Source organism: Notothenia coriiceps, unplaced genomic scaffold (genome assembly GCF_000735185.1).
Source record: "Notothenia coriiceps isolate Sejong01 unplaced genomic scaffold, NC01 NC01_scaffold00004483, whole genome shotgun sequence".
NCBI classification, from domain to species: domain Eukaryota; kingdom Metazoa; phylum Chordata; class Actinopteri; order Perciformes; family Nototheniidae; genus Notothenia; species Notothenia coriiceps.
The window spans coordinates 555,652-562,973 of record NW_011337184.1 but is presented as its reverse complement, the minus strand read 5'-3'; the positions used below and the strand labels follow the sequence as shown (position 1 = coordinate 562,973).

At 41.9% G+C, this 7,322-nt stretch overlaps 1 protein-coding gene across 1 annotated transcript in view; it reads right to left on the bottom strand.

Annotated features, from left to right (window-relative positions):
- Positions 1-7,322, bottom strand: part of LOC104942326 (uncharacterized) — a 34,523-nt gene that overhangs the window by 2,418 nt on the left and 24,783 nt on the right. The gene's annotated exons all lie outside the window — the stretch shown is intronic.

The following is a 7,322-nucleotide window of genomic DNA, read 5'->3' as shown; positions in this document are numbered from 1 at the left end:
ATACATTTGCACACATCTTGTGTCCATATCTTTCTGTGCATGAATGCGCGGGTCATGGTCAAATATCTGGATTAAGACGTTGCTTTTTCTTTGCAAAGCATGAAAGAAAGGCGAAATGAATGGGCTGTGATTTTAGTATTTTTAAGCAGAGGTCAATAATTTGTACGGCCCTCGGAGGATGTTGAAAAAATTGAAATGGCCCTTGAGAGGAAAAAGGTTCCCCACCCCTGATCTAAAGTAACAGATAGAGAATCAACACTTTGGAAACAGGGCTGAAACAGAGGGGATTATGGGTAATGCTGCAATGATCTGTTTGGTGTTTGGAGCCAAACACTTCAGAGACATGTTTTGTATATATCTGAGACCTATAATATATTGATGAAAAACAGTATAATAGGAAGATACATTGTTCAGATAAGGTTATAAAACAGGGACAATCACTTACAGATATACTTGTGTTTTGATGCCTATGCTCTACAGATATCAGATCAAAAGGTGTAATAACGGTAAAATATGGTCGTAGGATGGTTGTAATACTGGTGTAATATAGGTGCAATATGGGGGTAAAGTGTGTTTACCATGAATGTAATATGGGTGAAATAAGGGTCAAATAAAAAAGAAAACCCTAAATGGGCCATGTGTCTTCAGATTGTTAGTTGGACATTTAGTCATTTTAGATACATTAGACAATAGCAATTAAGGCTTTCTTTTTATTGCCAAGTGCTTGCCTTTAAGGGTTAACCAATATCACAATCTAAGGAAAACAAATCTTTCCATTGATCCTCTGACGCAACACCATCAATCTGACCTAGTTTACAGTCAACCCAGTTGCGAAGTCAACGAATAAAACAATCATTCTTGGATGTCTTCACGTCAGGGAGTTCATAGCAAATGTTTGACTTGAATGCTGAAGGAGACTCTTCGATATCATCCATCAGTAAGCCACTGGAGGAATGCCTGCAGGTAGCCGACATCCACTCTAGCTGAATTATTGATTCCGTCTGTTTCAGACCTTGAGTGAAATATGAATCAATTAAGCGACGACTCGAAATTGCAAGTTAATAAATGATTCATTTCAAGGTAAAACTATGATGTGATTATATCTGTCCATTATCAAGTTGTCTGAGCAGGTTAGCTGAATATTCTGTCTTCATTTGACTTAAGTATGTGGGTCTAAGTTTAAGAAGAACAATATATATGTTTTTAAGTTTATTGGAAAGCAAACAAGTCCCTGGGAAAATATAGAGAAAAATGCTAATTGAACAGTGGTCATTGGGAGGAAACATTAAATACATCCGGGCCCAAGACGTGCACAACTCAAGGACTTTCTCCCACTTTGACCACTTTTGCCTCCATGCTATCTCACACGCTTTGCTAACATCCACTTATTGGACGGAAGAACAAGATTAAATTCCCTTTTATTTCTTCCCATTGTAATCACAAACTGAAACATTGCAATTACGCCTCCGGCTGCACATCATATTTGTGGAAAACAAATGATGTCATTAGGTGTGTCTGGGCGTTCTCACACACTGCATGCCACAGTGACAGTAGAATAAAACACCCTTTTTTCACGAGATACACCGGTAATAAGCAGGATCATGTTCACTTGTGGAAGCCCTCTCTTGTATTCAGGCTATATTACAGACGTTAACCTCCCTCCCCCTGTAGATAATGATATTTCAGAGGTCATAGCTGCACAGTGACACCAAAAGAGATTCATCTCTTATTCAACAGAACCAATCTAACTCCGTGTCTATCAGCCTGTAGCGGGAAGAAGACCATTTCTTTTAGAGAGGTGTGCTCGAGATGCTGTGTTGTTTCCAAGTGGTGCATCCCACGTTATCAATCCTAGGAATGGGGATAAAGAAAACTGGTTACATCACAACGGGGGGATAACATATTAAGCCTTCCCCTATAATTTATGATTTACTGCCGTTTCAGAGAACATCAGATAAAACAAAACTCTCCGCCACTGAAGAAAACCAGAAGCATTGGGACTTAATCACAGAGCCCATTTAAGCTTTCGGTTGACCATTAATTTAATTCAGATGTAACACAGTTAAATGTAGCAGACACCGGCAGCTTGATGTGTTCAAAGTAGTCCTGTATTTCATTTCATGTTTGTCTCAGGCCAGCGTGAGAACGTCCGCTTGTTTTCGTATAATAAGAACATTAACTTTCTTATTAGAATAACTCATCCTTGTATCATCAATTGAAACTTGTTTAGCCTGGCACTCTCTGAGGGGAGCGGATAAATGATCCACGGCAGATGTCTGGCAAAACCGAGTCTTGCTAGTGTACGTGACTGAATAAAAAGGGCCGACAGAATTGTGCTCAGATCATGTTCTTACTTGACAGTTACAAACCTTAAAAGGCAAGATGTGAGACAATTAGTCGACCTTGTCAAGAGGGAGCAGCTCGGTTCATGTTGGTTCAATAAGAATTGAAAGGAGAGCTGATTTTGGCACCGGGCGTGAAGAGGCCGGAGCGGGGCTAAAGGTTTACTAAAGTGGGCCAAGCTTGGCTGAAGCCGGCCTGAAGGAGGGCCGGACGGTCCAGCTGGAGGAGAGGTTAGCGGAGCGGCCGTCCAGTGGTTCAGGCTACATAACGTTGATGGATTGCAGCGGCTAAATCTCCCCTGGCCATCTGCAGGCTCTAATGTGGGCCACCGGGGGGTCCAGGATGAAAAGAAAATAGGAGTAGGATGAGCTACTAAGATTTATCTGACCAAGCGGAGGCTGAAGCAGCTTTTGAGGCTAAAGCGACGGACGGGGTTTTTACTACCGCTGAATTGGGGCGCTTGAGATTGAATTTGACATCCTGGGGCGAACATAAGACACAAAGCCCACATGATGGCTCTGATGGAGAAGACGAGGAAGGAAGCGAAGGAGTGGAGATGGGAGGGGAAATGTGCCGTATTGTGTTACAGAGTAATAATTGATTTTCCAAGTGCTTTACAATAAAGGTTTTCAGCACAACATATTCCGCCATAATGTGAGAAGGAAGGGGTTGATAAGCTAATGATACGAGACGGATAAAAATGGAAAAAGCTTTAAGAGGGAAGAGGAGAGCAGTTGATTGCAGCGGCTGATGATGAGCAATAGAGAGACGACATGAGAGGACACAGACTCACAGATTGGACAGCCACTTACACAGACATGCTGAGAGCTTTCAATTAATCCAGCGGAGATGTGTGACTCTTGCACATAATAATTAACCCGGCCTATTGGCAGTGTAATCAACATCTCACAGCATCACAATACTTTACATATATCTATCACCTCACCTTGCTGGCTGTACATTAATGAGCACGAGAGGCATTGACGGAATGAAAGAACCGATAGAGAGGCCGCATTGATTGATACATGGATATGAACAAAGCACATCAAGGTGATTAAGTGCAGGAAAAGTAATAAATAATATTTTTCCAATTACATCCTGGAACCTGTTGGCCGCAAAATATGAATGATTGCGGAGATGTTTACCGAGTGCAAGAAGCACAATGTGACATTAATTTGGGGAGTACAAAACAGGAATTCACAAACAATAGTTTCCTATGTTGTTTATTCACAACTGCCTCGCGTAGCCCCTGAAAATGCAATCTCATAACTGTTAAGTCGATGTCAACAACAGTAAAAGCATCGTCGATGCGTTCGGAGATCCTGTAAATAGGCTTTTAATAGGGCTCTCTATTCTATGGCTATCATCAATTATAGCCCACTGATGGCAATGCAGTGGAAACAACCATCTATTCTTTCTGCACATCACACACACACACACACACACACACACACACACACTACACACACGACACACTACGACACGTACACACACACTACACACTACGACACACGTACACACACACTACGACACACACACACACACACACACACACACACACACACACACACACACACACACACACACACACACACACACACACACACACACACACACACACACACACACACACACACACACACACACACACACACACAGGGGAGGGCAAGGAAAAGATTGAAGAGAAAGAAGTGAAAAAGAAGCTGCGAGGTAAAATGTGAGATAAGAGACACCTATCGGGAGAGAGATGGAGAAAATTACATAAGACCTGTGTTCCAGTGAGAAAACAGAAAAAGGGATAATAACGTGAAAGAAGTGAGGGCGGTGGACGAAGCACGTAGAAATGAGAGGAAGTGGATAAAAAGTTCTCATACACTGTATCTGGATTTTGATGCGTTTCTTCCCAAAGAGTAAGGGATCTTTTTTTCCCGCGGTAATTGCTCTCTGTCAGCCTAATTTGAATTCTGCATTTCCTATATCATCCCATACTCAGGGGACGCTGCACTGCAGAGGGGGGTTCAGCCCAGGTTAGGAAGCGCCACTTGGCTCCCGGTATGTGCTCAGTAATTAGGAAAGGTGCCAACGTTTGGATTTAATACAGCCCTGGGTGAGCGTGCGAGAGCTTGTTAGGGAAGTCTTTAGTCCGGACCCCGAGGAGCATGTCAAGCATTTCTGTGTCAAAGGGTTCATCAGTGATTAGCTCTATACTCTGTGTCGCTGTGGGGTTTCCACAGGGCAGGAAGAGGGTGCACAAGATCTACAAACTCATCCTCCCCTTAAGCGTTACTGAGCAAGTCAGATAGACGTCATCAGAGTAAGACTGGCGGGGGGGTTCATGAAGTCTTCTGTTCTCGGGGATCAAGTGAGTTTTACCTCTGAGCAGGAAATTATTGGTGCGACCGGCATGCACATGAGAGAGAATAAGCAGGGATGATGAGAGGAACTAAATATCTGTGCGTGATATAAATGGGAGAGGTGGGAGAGCTGTGTCCAAAGGAAATTTAAATCATTGTAAACACACTTTGATTATTTGAGCTTTTTATGAGCGTCTGCCTTTAAGTTGGGCTGCCTCTGGTGAAATTCAAAGCTTTAGCATCTTCAGTCTTAATTTGCGTATTGAAATAAGCAAACGAGTTGGGTTTGTTTGGTGAACCTACAAAATACCAACAACTGCCTCCTTTTTAATTACCTCAGTGCAAATGACTTAAAATGCAAACAAACTCTAACTACAAACGTGTTCCCTGGATTATTAACTCTTGTTTAATGCAAACATGTTTGAAAAACGCTGACTATAACAAAGGATAATTGTGCTTGGAAAAACAACTCATTACTGATCCACAGAGAGACAATATGGGGCTTTGGTTAGGGTAAACTCATTAGGAAATTCGCACAGAATAATGAAGCATAAAAACAAAGTCATATAAACACACGAAAATAACTCACAAAACAAATCTTGCACACATATACCCAACTGTACACTTGCAAACAAGAAAGATCTTAGTGCCTAAGTAATAGTAATTGTTAGGAGAACAATCTGTAACATGTCTGCATGCATGCTAAGCACGGCTGTTGCACACGTCCTTTTTTTCCCCGGCTGTAGAAACAGCTTTCTGGATTTAATTGGATGGTGGGCAAGCTGAGCTGAGAGGAGAGAGGCTTAGAGCGGAGAGTTAGAAGGCCTAACACAGGGATGTTAAACTTAATTCCTGGAGGGACCTTCTGAATGCAGGATTCTACGCTGCCCTCTGCTCCTAATAAGTTAATTAGCTCAGCGCTGGGTCAAGAGAACAGAATACATTTCACACGGAGCATATTAACAATTACAGTTAATTATATCTTTGTATGCCGCACGTTATATGGAATTCATGTGGGCTTAGCTGAGGGTCCTGGTGCATTGTGTAGGAACGATTCTCCCCCGCATCCTTCATACATGATGTCTTATTGATTCGAGCAGAGAGCTATTGACTTGCACTGCATCTCTGCCGTGAAACGGAGAAAACAATGGTTATACAGCTCTTTAAACATCGCCAGAGCTCTCTTGTGGGGCTCTGCAAGCAAGAAAAGAAAAGTAATACAGTTTTCTTAAGTGTAAAAATGTGCTGCTTTGTTATTTTCCATCATAGCAAACTGAATGCATTTGACATTTTGAATGTTGGCCAGACAAAACAAGCTTTTTAAATCGCCTTGTGCTCTTTTCTCATATTTCGTAGACCCAACAATACATTTACCAGAAAACTAAGTTGAAGCACTACTCTTTATCTGCAAGCATAAAAGGAACTATTAGGACCAAGTCAGGCTCCAAATGTGATTCATTTCCTGAGCTAGGAACAGGAGCTGTCTGTCATTGGCAGGTGTGGGACAGTAAACAAGACAAATGTGCCAATTTGTGTGATTCTGTTAGATTCCCATTGGTTGAGTCAAATTTGATTAGAATAGGGAGAATAAGCATTTTTATTACTCATTGCACTCAATTAGTTCAGCAACTACAGGGGTTTGGGGTTGAGAAGTGATGAGAAGTCGACTCCTCTGGGAAATACTCTTCAGCGATAAAAAAAATTCAAGTCACAATCAGTACCATGCATGTGTATTTATTTTTGCAAGGCTAAATGTAGACCTTGTAAATCTCAGCTCTCCACTGATGACAAAACATTAACCGTAAGTGTCCCTCAATGTCAAGTGAAGGAGAAGGAAGTGTATCCTTAATAATGTGTTGGTGTTTTTATAAACATTTGAAGACACATGAATGTAGAAGCAGGTTTAATAATTGTTTGTGTCTTCCCTTTCACAATATATTGCTGTAACAAAAACATCACTTCTGTGGTACATGATTGTCTGAAACAATCATGATGCTGTGAGTTTGACACACAAGAGCAACTCTGGGCAGCAGTAAGAAAATAAAAAAGTGTTGAACTGAAATCCTCAAACAATATGTAAAACTATAATACCTGCTTATCTCCAGGTCATTGGAGAGCATCTGAAAAAGGGCATTTGACATGCATCCTTTGATACGCATCCATATTTTCATCATGATGGTACTTCAGATCAGACACTGATGATGCAGATCAAGTTTAATCTCACTCTTTCTCACTCCATTACTTTGTAAAGTGACCTAAAGGCGTAGTTTTTTATTGAATCTTTTCCCTTTTGGCCCCTTTTCACGCCACCTAGTCTCATGTGTTTCTCTCGACCAGAAGAAGAACTCACTGTTCCAAAATGTTGATTATAAGGTTTGCAAACTAGAACATGAGCCACAGGGTGTTTCTCAATGTCGAGGACGCTTCCTTGGTAGGACATGTCCCTCCGAGTCTGGTCCTTCAGAAGCGAGGCAAGAATCCTTCCTAGCCCCGGAAAAAGAAGAATTGTGAAGCAGCTAACAGGTGTGCGTCATATGCGGGCCCCGCCTTAAATGGTGAGCGCCATTTCTGCCAAAGATGTTGGGAAATGTTGGGTCCGTCGCGCACCAGCATTTGCTGGGGATT